The sequence below is a fragment of the Rhinoderma darwinii genome, chromosome 4 (assembly GCF_050947455.1).
Source record: "Rhinoderma darwinii isolate aRhiDar2 chromosome 4, aRhiDar2.hap1, whole genome shotgun sequence".
Classification (NCBI taxonomy): Eukaryota; Metazoa; Chordata; class Amphibia; order Anura; family Rhinodermatidae; genus Rhinoderma; species Rhinoderma darwinii.
The window spans coordinates 337075669-337091839 of record NC_134690.1 but is presented as its reverse complement, the minus strand read 5'-3'; the positions used below and the strand labels follow the sequence as shown (position 1 = coordinate 337091839).

The 16171-nt window shown below is 42.7% G+C and overlaps 1 pseudogene; it reads left to right on the top strand.

The window, feature by feature from the left end:
* Positions 1 to 16171, top strand: part of LOC142759995 (sulfotransferase 1C2A-like) — a 135419-nt pseudogene that overhangs the window by 32342 nt on the left and 86906 nt on the right.

Here is a 16171-nt window from a genome sequence, read left to right as displayed (position 1 = left end):
GGAAGCTAAAAATAGAAAAGACACTACAAATGACAAAATTAACAAGGCGATTATTTCATACTGATTTGGTTGGGCCGGGCGTGGCCACATCAGGGGTGGGTGGTGGGGGGAGCCTCTCCCATTGGAAACACAGTGCGCAGCTGTGAGGGGGGGGGTTTCCCACCCACAATGAGGACACACTCAACATGAGGTACGGACACCATTACCGGGCGTCGGCTGGTCCTGTATTTTCTAATACATATAACATACAATACCTTTCTTATTCCTAACTTCCATTCACTTCACCAAATCATGAATAGGATCGGATGATCCTGATGATTTGAATATGGACCGTAAACCATCCATTCTAACAGTCTATATTATACACGTAATTTATATAACAATTTTCGGTCTAGACTCTCTGGTCTGGCCAATATATTACCTACAAATTTATTACACGTCTTATCAGTGCATTGCATTGCACCCCGCGTGCACCTGTCTCACATCTTATCACACGTCTTATCAGTGCATTGCACCCCGCATGCCCGCGTATAGGACAGGTAATAATACGATCCACGACTTATCACACATCTATATTGTGCCCGCGTATTTTCCATCTAGTCCCCAATTACCCAGAGGATGGTTAGTCGGGCGCGACTAAGGTCTCACAGGTTTTGAACCTCACAGCGGAAAATATCACCTCTGTCGCCTGAGATAATCCAGGAAATCAACAAAAGGGTTCTACAGATCGCCACAAGACTGTCCACTAACACAGATAAGTCGAAGATTTATAAAATCAACTGACACCGTGCTTAGTATGGAGATTATCAAATTCCTTATCAGTGGGCAATCTCGGGTCCTCTGTTTCACCCTGTGATTGTCGGTTATCCAGATTTCGATATTTCGGCAGCCCTGCCATACGATGGTAAGGCTGGCGACTGTTACTATGGCAACAGGATGCCTAACAATGGCTTTCTATCTGCCATTACGTTAGCCGATTAGGCCCCGCCCGGAGGGGGAGCCTGATCGGCTTGCTGTCAGTGAACAACTGACAGTTCTAATACATTGCACTACATAGGTAGTGCAATGTATTAGAACATCAAACAAACAGTTGGACCTTCAAGTCCCCTAGTGGGACTAAAGAAAAGTGTAAAAAAAGTAAAAATAAAAGTTGTAAAAAATACAATAAAAGTTTCAAATAATAACACAAAACACAATCGCCCTTTTTCCCTAATCAAGTCATTTATTATTGAAAAAAATAATAAAGCCATACATATTTGGTATTGCTGCGACCGTAACGAACTGAACTATAAAAATCTTATGTTATTTATTTCGCACTGTGAACACCGTAAAAAATTAACTAAAAAATACTGACATAATTGCTATTTTTTTGTTACTTTGTCTTCCAAAAATTGAAATAAAAAAGTGATCAAAAAGTCGCATGTACCTATAAAAACTATAACTCGTCTCGCTAAAATCAAGCCCTCATACAGCTCCGTCGATGAAAAATGTAAAACCGTTATGGCTCTTACAACTTGGTGACAGAAAAAATCAATTCTCTTTGCAAAAGTTATTTTATTGTGCAAAAAGTTGTAAAACATAAAGTGCTATAAATTAGGTATTACCGGAATCGGACTGACCCGCAGAATAAAAGCTAACATGTAATTTAGAACGCGTGGTGAACGCTGTATAAAAAGAACTAAAAAAATATGCCAGAATTGCTGTTTTTTGGTCACCTTGCCTCCCAAAAAAAAAAAGGATAACAAGTGATCAAAAAGTCACATGTACCCCAAAATGGTACCAATAAAAACTACAGCTCGTCCCACAAAAAAAAAAAACAGACCTCATACCACTAAGTCTATGAAAAAATAAAATTAGTCAAGGCACCAATAAGCCAGGAAATAAAAATATGCAGTTGTGCCGGCCCGAGGGGAACATTTCTTCTGTTTCAAGTGGCGAATTATCAAGGCCCCTAAAATTAGGGAACCAGGAAGGGGAGGGCCCAAACATATCTGCTGGAAGTGAGGGCGCCCGTATTATACCAGGACAACACTTTCCCAGCAAAATTCCCCAAACTGCAAAGATCCCGAGTGTGGACCAAAAGGGGAATAAGTAAAGACCATTTATTAGTGCGACACCGGCCTGTGCAGAAAGGATTGTGTCACAGCATAACACACATCTATGGATTATTTTATTGTTTTTTTTTACCCCATTATTATACCACCTGACTATGCCCCTTATATATTCCGCCCGCCTTACATGTACCCCCACATTATAAACGGAAACATCAGTAAGACTCAAAACAAAACTACTACAAGCAAAATCCACGCTCCAAAAGCCAAATGGCGCTACCTCCCTTCTGAACCCTACAGTGTGCCCAAACAGCAATTTACTTCCACATATATGGCATCAGCATACCTGGGAGAACCCTTTTAACAATTTTTGGGGTGTGTGTCTCCAGTGGCACAAGCTGGGCGCCACATATTGGCATATCTATTGAAAAACCATTTTCACTCTGCAACATCGAGTGCACACCAATTTCTGCCAATCACCTGTGGGGTTAATATGCTCACTAGACCCCTAGGTGAATACCTTTAGGGGTGTAGTTTCCAAAATGGGGTCACTTCTGGGGGGTTTCCACTGTTTTGGTCCCACAAGGACTTTGCAAATGCGACATAGCGACCAGAAACCAATCCAGCAAAATCTGTACTCCAAAAGCCAAATGGCGCTCCTTCCCTTCTGAGCCCTACTCTGAGCCCAATTGCCGTACACAGGAGAAGTTGCTTTACAAGTGTTGGGGTGCTTTTTTTCATTCATTTGTTGAGAATATGAAACATTTTCAGCTAAAACTACGTCTTATTGAAGAAAAATCTATGAAATCTATGAAACACCTAAGGGGTCAAAATGCTCACTACACCACTAGATGAATTCCTCAAGGGGTGTAGTTTTGTGAATCGAGTCACTTTTGGGGTGTTTCCACTGTACTGGTACCTTAGGAGCTTTTCAAAAGTGACATGGTGTCAAGAAACCAATCCAGCAAAATCTGTGCTCCAAAAGCCAAATGGCGCTCCTTCTCTTCTAATCCTTGCCGTATGCCCAAACAGCAGTTTATGACCACAAATGGGGTATTGCCGTACTCCGGAGAAGTTGCTTTACAGATGTTGGGGTTCTTTTATTCCTTTGTTGAGAAAATGAAAAATTTTGAGCTAAAGCTACGTCTTATGGAAAAAAAGGATTTTTTTATCTTCACTGCCCAATTCTAATAAAATCTATGAAACCCCTGTGGGTTAAAAATGCTCACAACACCCCTAGATGGATTCTTCAAGGGATGTAGTTTCCTAAATGGAGTCACTTTTTTGGTGTTTTCACTGTTTTGGTCCCTTAGGGGCTTTGCAAATGTGACGTGGTCTCCGCAAACCATTCCTGCTAAATTTGAGCTCCAAAAGCCAAATGGCGCTCTTTCCCTTCTAAGCCCTGCCGTGTGTCCAAACAGCCGTTTATGACCACATGCGGGGTATTGTTTTACTCGGGAGAAATTGCTTTACAAAAGTAGTGATGCATTTTCTCCTTTTAGTCCTTGTGAAAATCAGAACAAATTAGCTAATCCTACATTTTCTTTGAAAGAATGTAGATTTTCATTTTCACGGCCTACTTCCAATAATTTCTGCAAAAATCCTGCGTGGTCAAAATGCTCACTATACCCCTTGATCATTTCCTCAAGGGGTATAGTTTCCAAAATGGGGTCACTTTTGGGGGATTTCCACTGTTTTGGTGCCGCAAGAGCCTTTCAGACCCGACATGGTGCCTTTCAAAATCCTCTAGGTGCTCCTTTGCTTCTGAGGCCGGTGCTTCAGTCAATAAGTGCACTAGGGCCACATGTGGGGTATTCCTAAAAAGTGCAGAATCTGGGCAATTAGATATTGCGTTGCGTTTCTCTGGTAAAACTTTCTGCGTTACAAAAAAAATAGATGAAATGAATTTCTACAAAAAAAAAGAAATTTTAAAATTTCACATCTACTTTGCCTTAATTCCTGTGAAACATCTAAAGGGTTAAGAAACTTTCTAAATGCTGTTTTGAATACATTGAGGGGTGAAGTTTTTAAAATTAAAATGGGGTGACTTATCGAGGGTTTCTAATATATAAGGCCCTAAAATCCACTTCACAACTGAACTGGTCCCTGTAAAAATAGCCTTTTGAAATTTTCTTGAAAATGTGAGAAATTGCTGCTAAAGTTCTAAGCCTTGTGATGTCATAGAAAAATAAAAGGATGTTCAAAAAACGATGCCAATCTAAAGTAGACATATGGGTGATGTTAATTAGCAACAATTTTGTGTGGTATTACTATCTGTCTTACAAGCAGATACATATAAATTTAAAAAAATGCTAATTTTTTAAATTTTTCGCAATATTTTGGTGTTTTTCACAATTAAATACTTAATGTATCGAGCAAATTTTGCCAGTAACAAAGTCCAATGTGTCATGAGAAAACAATCTCAGAATCGCTTGGATAGGTAAAAGCATTCTGAAGTTATTACCACATAAAGTGAAACATGTCAGATTTGAAAAAATTGGCTGTGTCCTGAAGGCCAAAACAGGCTGTGTCTTGAAGGGGTTAAAAGCTAAAAAAAAAAAAAAAAACCTTTTCCCATTTTCTCTCAAGCACAATGTAAAAAAATTAAAAAACTAACATAACTGGTAGACGCATCCATAAAAGTCTGAACTATTACAATATATTGTTGTTTAGTCCGCACGGTGAACGCCGTAAAAAATTAAAATCCTCAGAATTGCTGTTTTTTGGTCCCTTCATCTCCCACAAAAAATGAAATAAAAAGTGATCAAAGATTCTCACGTACCCCAAAATTGTACCAATATAAACTACAGCTCGCCCTGCAAAAAAATAAGCCCTCGCACCGCTAAATCGACAGAAAAATAAAAAAAAGTTATGGCTCTCAGAATGTGGCGACAACTCAAATTTTATTTTTGACAATCAGCTTTTTCCTTGTAAAAGTATATAAATTTGGTATCGCTGTAATCATATTGACCCACAGAATAAAGTTAACATTCCGTTTTTACCATACGGTGAACGCCGTAAAAACAAAACCACCGAAAAGGTTGAGGAATCGCTGTTTTTTTCCTATTTCACCCCACATATATTTGTTTTCTCGTTTCCCACTACATTATATGGTACAAAAAATTGTGCTGTGAAAATCTACAATTCGTCCCGCAAGAAAGAAGCCCTCATACGGCAATATTGATGGAAAAATTAATGAGTTATGGCTTTTGGAAGGTGGGGAGGAAAAAACAAAAGTGAAAAGCCGAAAAATGGCTGCGGCGGGAAGGGGTTAAACTGAAAGGTACAAAAATAAAACCGTAAATAATATTAAAACAAAACCTTAACATAAAGTCTATGTATACATAGCCCACAATGTGCTGAGATAGTGTTGCTGGTCATGAATCTTAATGGATTTCTGACACCCTCCGCTCTGAATGTTCTAATCAATGCAGCAGTTTGATATCTTTTACTAGAGGATCATTAATTGTTTACTCTCTGTCTAGTCTTTTATGGATCCTACTTTGATCATGCTCGTAGCTGGGAGAAACATATTGATGAGAATATACTTGTACTTACATTTGAAGATATGAAAGCGGTGAGTGAATGTGATACAGCTCATATTTTATACACAGGGCAGATTCAGACGAACGTTGCATATTTGCGCGCGCAAACAACGCAGCGTTTTGCGCGCGCAAAAACCATTTGACAGCTGCGTGTGTCATCCGTGTATGATGCGCGGCTGCATGATTTTCGCGCAGCCGCCATCATAGAGATGAGGCTAGTCGACGCCCGTCACTGTCCAAGGTGCTGAAAGAGCTAACTGATCGGCAGTAACTCTTTCAGCACCCTCGACAGTGAATGCCGAACACAATATACAGCAACCTGTTAAAAAAAAAAGAAAAACTTCCCGGCCGTTGCCTTGGTGACGCGTCCTTGGTGACGCGCCTCTCTTGACATCGGGCCCCACCTCCCTGGATGACGCGGCAGTCCATGTGACCGCTGCAGCCTGTGCTTGGCTGGAGCTGTCACTTGGACTGAATTGTCATCCCGGGAGGTCAGACTGGAGGAAGAAGCCGGGAGCTATCGGTAAGTCAGAACTTCGTTTTTTTTACAGGTTCATGTTTATTGGGATCGGTAGTCACTGTCCATGGTGCTGAAAGAGTTTAACTCTTTCAGCACCCTGGACAGTGACTATCTCCTGACGTCGCGTACCGGAATTTTTTTTGCCGGGTTCGGCCAAAACAAGTTCGGCCGAACCCGGTTAAGTTCGGTTCGATTGTCCGGGTTCGCTCATCTCAAAGACACTCCATTTGGATGTTTGGAAACAGAAAAGCACGTGGTGCTTTTCTGGTTACATTCATCCTTTTGACAGCTGGTGAGCTGTTTGTCGGTTCGCATGGAAGTGCTTCCGTGCGACCTGCGTGGTTTTCACGCACCCATTGACTTCAATGGGTGCGTGATGCGCGAAATACGCGGAGATATTGAACCTGTCGCGTTTTGTACGCAGCGAACAAACGCTGCGCACAAATCACGCACTGTTTGAACTGCGCCATTGACTTCTATAGGGCTGTGCGTGGCGCGCGAAAAATACGCAGCCTGCACGCACGAAAATCACGCTCGTGTGAATCCCCCCTTAATACTCTATTAGAAATAAGGAATTGTGCATGTAACTGCTTAACCATTTAGGCTAGGGCTATTTGCTGTTTTTTTTTGTTTATTTTTTTAATGAAAGCATGACCGCTAGTGTGAAGAGCACATTTTACTGTGTTTTTTCCCCCAGGACAAAATAAAAAATTGCATGAAATAAAAGTACAGTCATGTGGACCCAGTTCACATTGCGAATTGTGATTCAGTTTTTAAATGAAAGGATGAAAACTTGCAATTATACCTCTTCCCTTTAGGCTCCACTCCTGCTTTTGGCTAAAAAAAAGGCATTAAAACCTGCTTTAAAGTGTGAGTTATGCTTTATATTAATAACATAGTAGCCTGCAGTGCCACACCATCATCTCAATTTACAACCATCGCAACTCATTGCTTTTGACACTCATGATTTTTCAACATAAATATGTGATGGGTATTCCCAGTGACCGTCCGGCCATTGATAATGAAGGCGCAAAACCCCCTTTTACCTGCACAGTGGCGCTCCCAGTACTTCAGGTGAATGGACTGAGCTGCAGTTCCCAGAAGGGGACACCCTTCAATCTGAGGATCGGTGGGGGTCCCAGCAGTTGGATCCCTTCTGATAAATAAGAGTGAAAACACTTCTTAGGATATAACTGGTTGAATTCTGAATTGAAGGAAAGTCTTTGTCAGCTCTAAACTGTCAAACATAAACACCTTTATTCTATTTTCATACATGTGTCGGTAGTAACCAACTTCTCATAGGTAGAGATCTGTCTGGGGGGTCTAGATCAAGCTCAGTCTGCCCCTCTAAAAAAGGAATATTTATAGTAATCTGTAGTTTACTGTATTTTTTTTTCTTTTAATCCTTTTCATATAAAATCATTGTGCTGCTCATTTTTTCTTAAAGGATCTCACTGCTGAAATGAGAAAAATTGGTGACTTCTATGGGTTGAAATTGACAGATGAGCAAATTCAGCAAGTACAAGACAAAACCACTTTTAAGTCAATGAAAGATAAAGCTGATGATACACATGGAAATCTTGGAAGTGTTTTCTTCCGAAAAGGTAACTAGTTAGAACTTTTATGACGGCCCTTGTATAAATGTCATTATTAGGCTACCACTTGTGCGAATTATTGTTGTGGTATTTGCCAACTAAAGGGAACCTGTCACCAGCATTTCACCTATTAAACCAACAATACCTGGTGGTAGTGGGTGAAAAATCATTTCTATATAACCTATAATTGTCTTCTTAGTCGGCTCTGTAGCTTTAGTATTCAGTTGTTTAGTGTTCCCACACCGTATGCTAATGAGCATAAGAGTCAAATCTTAGTTTGAAAAGAGTTAGATCTTCATTGCTCAAGCCTTTCCGAGTTTACTCCGTCTCCTTTTGATTGACAGCTCCTCGCCTTCCCCCAGCACACAAACTCCCGCGCTTGTGCATTGATGTCCTCTTCTGGGGTGTGCGCACAAAGGGACACCGGATTATTATGATAAAAGGCGCAACATCTTTGCAGACCGTTATTTACAGTTGGAGGAGGAGTTTAGAAGAGGGGATAATGGCAATTAACTTTTTATAGCAGCGGCCAGTGAGGGATAAGTAAAGTTCAATAGGTGAGATGCTGGTGACAGGTTCCCTTCTCCCAACATATACACCAATATGCCCTAGACTTAGGCAAATGTATACTAGGAGTATTTTTGTCAAATGTTTGGTTCAGATCCTACAGACCCAAGTGTATTGAAAAGCATTATTCACTACACTTTTCCATACTACTGTATACAAAGAACCAAATGTCAATATAGGATAATTGATAGGCACTAGGTGAATAATAATACTTTCTCCATGCTGTGAAGTGGTAGCGTGTGTTGAGTGGTACTCAGCATAAAAAAAAATAATAATTCAGTGACCATCTTTCAAGAATCTAGTTCATATAGGTAAAAGTTCACACTTGCGGCACTCGCCCTGTTCAATGCATCATTGAAGATAAATCAGCAGCGACATGGTGCGCATGAGGATACCTCATCCCTGCTTAGTGGCCAACGGCCGTTTCACATCTTCTGGCACTTTATCAAGGAATCGCGCCGCTGCTGATTTATCTACAATAAAGCATTGAACGGGGTAAGTGTGGCGAGTGTGTTCTTTTATCTTTACGTTCAAGATTCTTGCGTACAAAATTGTATATCACTGTTATTTTTTTTTTTTTTTATACATTTGCAAATGTCTGTCTATATTTTTAGCAGGACCGTTTGAAACATATCACTGAACACAAACGCTGAGTGACTTTAGCCTTATCTATGTGTCTTGATTTATCTACACTAGATAATACCTTTTTTATTTTATGTCCTCTTGGTTTTGTGGGTGAGCTGCTAATTTTAAAAAAAAGTGATACATATTTCGTATTATCATTTAATTTTGGGCTGTCTCCCTCAAAGTTCTCTATACTTACAAGTAACTTTTATATACTGTTCTTTGACTGTCCAGTAATCCAGAATATTAGACAATCCAACATTTATGTCTCATTAATACCAGATTAATGTAATTTTACTGTGTCTGTATGTTGAGATTTGTCTGTTCCATGCTCCGTTACCTGGGGGAGCAGTGAACAGTTGATACATTTCCACTTGAGCCAGTCTGGTATATCATCAACGTTCCAATTATGCCAATGACTGCTTGCAACATCAGCCGTAAAAAATCCAATACGTCAGATAGCCTTACCCACAGATATCTGCCTTCGGTCGTCCTCTGTCTTGCTCATTTATGTAAGAAAAGGTGTCAGCAGACCGCACCAAATCTTGTAAATTAAACTTTTGGACATCTAAAATCACTAGTGTATGGCCAGCTTTAGAACAAGTTTGTGCCCGTTGTTTGTAAATCTTAATAAACGAAGATGCATATTGTCACGGAGCGGGTTAGTGGACCCACTAGGCCGTACCGCCGCAGCGGGGAGGCAGCTGGCCAAACAACAGGACACCCCAGAAATACAATGTCCCGCACAAGGGTACCTGAATAGTCCAGATGGTGGCCGCAGCTCTGGCACAGATGAGATGGGTGCAGCAGATGGCGCCAAACGTGGCGGATGACACAGGAGCCGCAAGTTGCACCAGACGTGGTGGATTCCTCCGGACGTGGCAGATAACACAGGACGTGGCGGATTCCTCCAAACGTGGCAGATGACACAGGACATCGCGGATTCCTCCAGACGTGGCGGATTCCTCCGGACGTGGCGGATTCCTCCGGACGTGGCGGATTCCTCCGGACGTGGCGGATTCCTCCGGACGTGGCGGATTCCTCCGGACGTGGCAGATGACACAGGACGTGGCAAATGACACAGGACGTGGCAAATGACACAGGACGTGGCAAATGACACAGGACGTGGCAAATGACACAGGACGTGGCAAATGACACAGGACGTGGCAGATTCCTCTGGACGTGGCATGACTAGATACTAGGGCAAAGCACGGGAAACAGGAACGGGGAACAAGGTACGGGTAACAACAGGAACGGGAAACACTAAGGGACCATTTGCAAGACAGACTGGGAAAACTAACAACGCTCAGGCATCGAACTAGGGGGCTGGACCCCTCTTATAGCCCAGGGTACTCACGGGTCAAAGGTCGTTCAAGATGTCCGGTGCGCGTGCTGCCCCTTTAAGAGCGGGGACGAGCGTGCGCGCGCACCCTGCGGGCTCCGGCGAAGGTGAGTGGATGCAAGCGCTGGCGTCTCCTGAGGAGGAGGCTGGGGCCAGCGCTTGCCGACTCGTGGCTGCGGCTGTCAGCGGGAGGCTGGAGCTGACAGCCCGCAGCCACGGACGTTACACATATATTTATATGTATATTAATTATTTCAGTCTTTCGCGTTTGTTTTTTCTGCAGGCACTTCCTAGTGCTTGTAGAGGACCACAATAGGTCATGCTGTGAGTCTCTTGCAACACACACATGCTCCATTAATTTTTTTTTATAATATATGGGTCCATGTGCTGTACGTACGTTGGTAAAAGACAGCGCACAAATGAGAAATACATTAGTGTGAATAAGGCCGTATTGTAGAATACATGTCATTAAACAAAGATTATCGAGGTCACAAGTGATTTATTTTACACCTTCTCCCCCTACTTGAAGATAATTCTTCTCAATTGCCATTTCTTTATTGATGTAATATATTTTGACTGGTACTTTTGTGGAACAAAGACACAATTTGAATGAAAACAATGTGCACCTGGAGGATTTTACTCTTAAAGGGCAGGTGTCACGAATTATTTTTTTTTATGTTATTGCTTTTATTATATCATTAAAATAAATGTTATTTATTTGTGTTGTACTTTTTTCTCTCTTTTACTTCTCTATGGGGGCTGGCATTTTTTTTTTTCATCTCTGTATGTGTCGATTAACGACACATACAGAGATGGAATACGGCACATACATCCCCATAGAGAATGCGAACGCGAGCCGTTCCATTCACTATAGTGTACGCCGTCTGTGTGGGAACGGCGCATGCGCCGCTCCCACACAGTCCAAAAGGAAGGTCTTTGGCAGAGCGACATCCGGCGCCATTTTCATGTGGACCGGAAGCCGCAGCCGGACAGTAAGATGACTACTTCCGTCCATATGTTCAGAAGCAAGGACTAGGAGCGAAGGGAGCAGCGACAGCGGCAGGAGCAGGTAAGTTATGTTCGTGTATGTGATGTGTGTGCATGTTCATGTTATACTGTGTGATTACCACTGTATCTAATCCTCCTACACTGTGCATTTGCTCAAAAAATGGCGACACACAGTGTAGGAGGTTTGAACATTCAACGCCCTCCTTTCTCCTGGCACTAGCCAGGATAAAGGAGGGGGGATTGTTTGATTACACTAGAGCGAGTGTGTCTTCTCCAATTTTGCAGCATAAAGCAATGAGGTTACTTTACCACATGCCAATGCTGCAATTTTGGGAATTGCTCCCTCTAGTTACCAGCACATGGAAATGTTATAAATTAGAATCTAATTTATAATATTTCCTGACTTGTGAAAAAATTAGAACAATGTGTAATCATTTATATACTAACAGTTTAACTAAAAAAATATATATTTTTTTCTAGCGACACATTCCCTTTAAGTAAATTTTACATAATTTTTCTATGATTGTCTGGTAATCAGACTCCTGTACAGAATCTTACGATTTTCACTCACAACATATTTATAAATTCAATTTACTGGCTTATGCCACTGAATGTGAGAGGAAATCATAATCTTAACATTAGGATATTTTACCTCTGAGAGCTATACCACTCACCGTGATGATAATGATGATGATGAGTTAAATTCTACTTTTCTTTTAAGGGGAAATTGGGGACTGGAAGAGTCTTTTTACTGAGGAACAGAGCAAAGAGATGGATGCCAAGTTTGAGGAGTATCTTTCAGGAACAAAACTTGGAGAGAAGATAAACTATCCCAAATATTGTACGTTTTGATTAAAACATAGAAACAGAAAATCAAAAAAATGCTTTTGTGATTTTTAATAAAAATAAATTTGTTTTACAGCTACACTTTGTGTTTTATAAGTACATGGTATTAATAAACTGAACTTTCTAAAACCGAGACCGATCTCTTTAAATAAGGGAATCTATTGTATTAGCTTAAAAAAGGCCCATGTGGTCAGGTCAAAAAGTTGTCAATGGATGCTATCCCCACTTGGTTTTGTTCATCTCTTCACTATTAAGGTGGGACTTGCAACTCAGCATAACCTGTTCAAATTCATGTATTTCTGTGCCCACTGCAACCGTTTCTGCTTGTGAGCATTGTTTAGGGGTGGCCGAATAATAGCTTTATGCACACTTGCAAACCTGTGGAGGATCCTACACCTTGAGGTTCGCTGGACTCCAGAGGCTTCAAATACCTGTTTGCTGCTTTGCAATGGCATTTTAGCAGCTGCTCTCCTAATCCTATTAATTTGTCTGGCAGAAACCTTCCTCATTATGCCTTTATCTCAACAAACCCGTCTGTGCTCTGAATCAGCCACAAATATTTTCACAGTACGATGATCACGCTTAAGTTTTCTTGAAATATCCAATGTTTTCATACCTTGTCCAAGGTATTGCACTATTTCACGCTTTTCGGCAACAGAGAGATCCTTTTTCTTTCCCATATTGCTTGAAACCTGTGGCCTGCTTAATAATGTGGAACGTCCTTCTGAAGTAGTTTTCCTTTGATTGGGCACACCTGGCAAACTAATTATCACAGGTGTCTGAGATTGATTACAATGATCCAAAGAGCCCTAAGACACAATACCATCCATAAGTTTAATTGAAAAACGAATTAAATGTTTATGACCCCTAAATCAAATGTGCATAATAATTTGGAACACAGTGTTTATACATACATACATCTGGCCGCCCGGATTGATAAAACGCTCCGAGAACGACTCCAAGAGGTTCCGTCGGGAGGGAGGTCTTCCTAGTCCGGTCCCTACCTTGCAGTAACCCCTGCTGTCCTCAGATGCCAATCCTCCTAAGGAGTCTGAGGATGGACCAATGTAAGCTATCTACCCAGGAGAGACAACGCAGACGCACTTTGGGACTCTGTCTTTATTGCGACCTCGGAGGCCATCTTGTGCGCCTTTGTCCCCAAAAGCCCCAAAGCCTAGAGTTGGTTTGAGAGACAACCTTGGACAAAGAAGGACTCCTGTCTAAATTGTCCATACCCGTGACCATAGTGTCCGGTGTGAAAATGCATCAGGTCTCTGCGTATCTGGACTCTGGATCCGCTGCGAATTTAATTCGTAGAGACCTGGTGGATCTTCTCCAATTGCCAACTACCCCTCTGGAGAGACCGTTGATGGTTGCATCAGTAAATGGACTACCTCTGCCAGACCCAGTTATAGCTGTGTCCAAGCCGCTGAGGCTCGAAGTAGGGGCTCTCCATTCCAAGATTCTATCGTTCTATGTCCTATCCAAGGCCGTTAACCCCATGCTGCTGGGCCTGCCTTGGCTCTGACTAGATGCCCCAGTACTGGACTGGAACTCTGGAGACGTTCTCCAGTGGGGCGCTGAGTGTCATAGCCGTTGCCTGGTGCAGATTCTTTCGGCTCAGCCTCCTCTGCCTCGGTCATTGGCAGGATTGCCTGGTCATTATTCTGCATTTTTGGACGTCTTCAGCAAAAGGGAGGCGGAGACACTGCCCCCACACAGGGCATATGACGGTCCTATCAAGCTGATTCCTGGTGCATATCTTCCCCATGGTAGGGTATATCCTCTCTCTTTGCCAGAGACTCTGTCCATGTCCACCTATGTTAAAGAGAACTTGGAGAGGGGTTTCATATGGAAGTCTTCCTCCCCGGCAGGAGCCAGGTTCTTCTTCGTCAAAAAGATGGATGGCTCCCTGCGTCCTTGTATTGACTACCGGGGTCTCAACCACATCACGGTGAAAAAAAAGAATCCGTTGCCACTGATCTCAGAACTGTTTGATCGTATACGTGGTGGCAAGAATTTTTCCAAACTAGACCTGCGTGGGGCTTACAACCTTATCCGGATTCGCCGGGGTGACGAATGAAAGACTGCATTTAACACACGTGATGGACACTATGAATATATAGTAATGCCCTTTGGCCTGTGTAATGCTCCGGCGGTCTTCCAGGAGTTCATTAATTACATTTTCCGTGACCTCCTCTATGTTTGTGTTGTGGTTTATCTTGATGACATCTTGATTTTCTCTCCAGATCTTATGACTTAAAAGAGACATGTCCGTCAAGTTTTGCTGCGGTTAAGGGAGAATCGTCTGTATGCCAAGTTGGAGAAGTGCGTGTTTGAAAAAGATGCTCGACCCTTCCTGGGCTACATTGTCTCGCATAGAGGTCTCAAGATGGATCCTGAAACGGTAACGTCTGTCCTGGAATGGCCATGCCCTCAAGGCTTGAGTGCCAAAGCACGCTTTCTGGGATTCGCCAATTTTTTCAGACAGTTTATTCCAAACTTCTCCTATCTCTAACCTTTTCCTGTACCTGTATCCTGGTCAAGTGCCGTGCTGTGCTGTAGTCGTGCTGTGCTGTATTCCATGCCTGTCCTGCTACTCCACGCCTGACGTCTACCTGCTGCCTAGTCCCAGCCGAGACTGTCCGAGATGCCACAGGTACCCTATACGAACTATAGACTGTGACCTGCGCCCTGTTGACCAGCTGCCAAACGCCAAGGTGGTATGGCCCAGTGGGTCCACGAACCCTACGGGACAAAGTGACTTTAAATTACATATGATTTCAATTGGCCTCGGCGATACAAACTGGACCTGGCCTACGATTGTAACATGATTTTATGTGTACACATTTCGGTAGTCACTTGTTGTGCTCCACTCGAGACAGATGTATGAGGATTATCATGTACAGTGAGCACAACATCTAAAGCTTTTTCATCATTACTAGCATGTTTGGGTCTTCATTGGTTGACAATGAAATTGGATCACGGATAAGATAAGTGGCATTGAATAAAGCCGTTACTTCTCGATAGGATCTTATTTTTTCTTCCCCATACCCTCTCATCAATAAAGTGATCCGTTTCGGTCAAATGCATTTTGTGATAGGACAATAGAAATGTACAAAAATGAACATTACTCTCCAAATTAGCGCTCTCTGAAATTCACAAGCGACTACCGAAATGTGTACACATGAAATCATATTACAATCGTAGACAAGGTCCATTTTGTATAGCCAAGGTCGATTGTAATAATACGTAATTTAACCCCTTCCTGCAATTTCACGTACAGTTACGTGATGGGAGATGGTGTTTTCCCGCAATTCCAGGTAACTGTACGTGAAACAGATGGAGCTGGCTCAGGAGCTGAGCCAGCGACATCACCGCCGGGTGACAGCTGTATGTTACAGCTGGCACCCTGAGCTATCGGCCAGGACCGAAGCTAGCCTCCGATTCGACCGATTAACTCCTCACATGCTGCGTTCAATAGAGATCGCAGCATGTGAGGAGTTTATAGCCACCGGCACCCCAGCAATGTGATCGCTGGGTTTCCGGTGCCTGCAAAGGTGATTGGAGGGCTAATACTTACCTCCCGGTCTGCCAGTAATGGAATTCTCCTATGCCTCCATCGTCGGCGGGGCCCAGGAGGTTTCCGGTACCATCGGCAAGATGGCGCCGGCTCAGCTTCCGGCTCAGAAGCTGAGCCGGCATCATCAGCAGTGGGTGCCCGCTGTATGTTACAGCGGACACCCTGATCTATCGGCAGGAACCGGAGCTAGCTCTGATTCCTGCCATTAACCCCTTCAATGCAATCGCTGCATCAAAGTGGTTTGTTTGAAATCGGCAGCCCTGCCATGCGATGGCAAGGCTGGCGACTGTTACTATGGCAACAGGATGCCTAACAATGGCTTCCTATCTGCCATTACGGAAGCCGATTAGGCCCGCGCGGAGGCGGAGCCTGATCGGCTTGCGGTCAGTGAACAACTGACAGTTCTAATACATTGCACTACATAGGTAGTGCAATGTATTAGAACATCAAACAGTTGGACCTTCAAGTCCCCTAGTGGGACTAAAGAAAA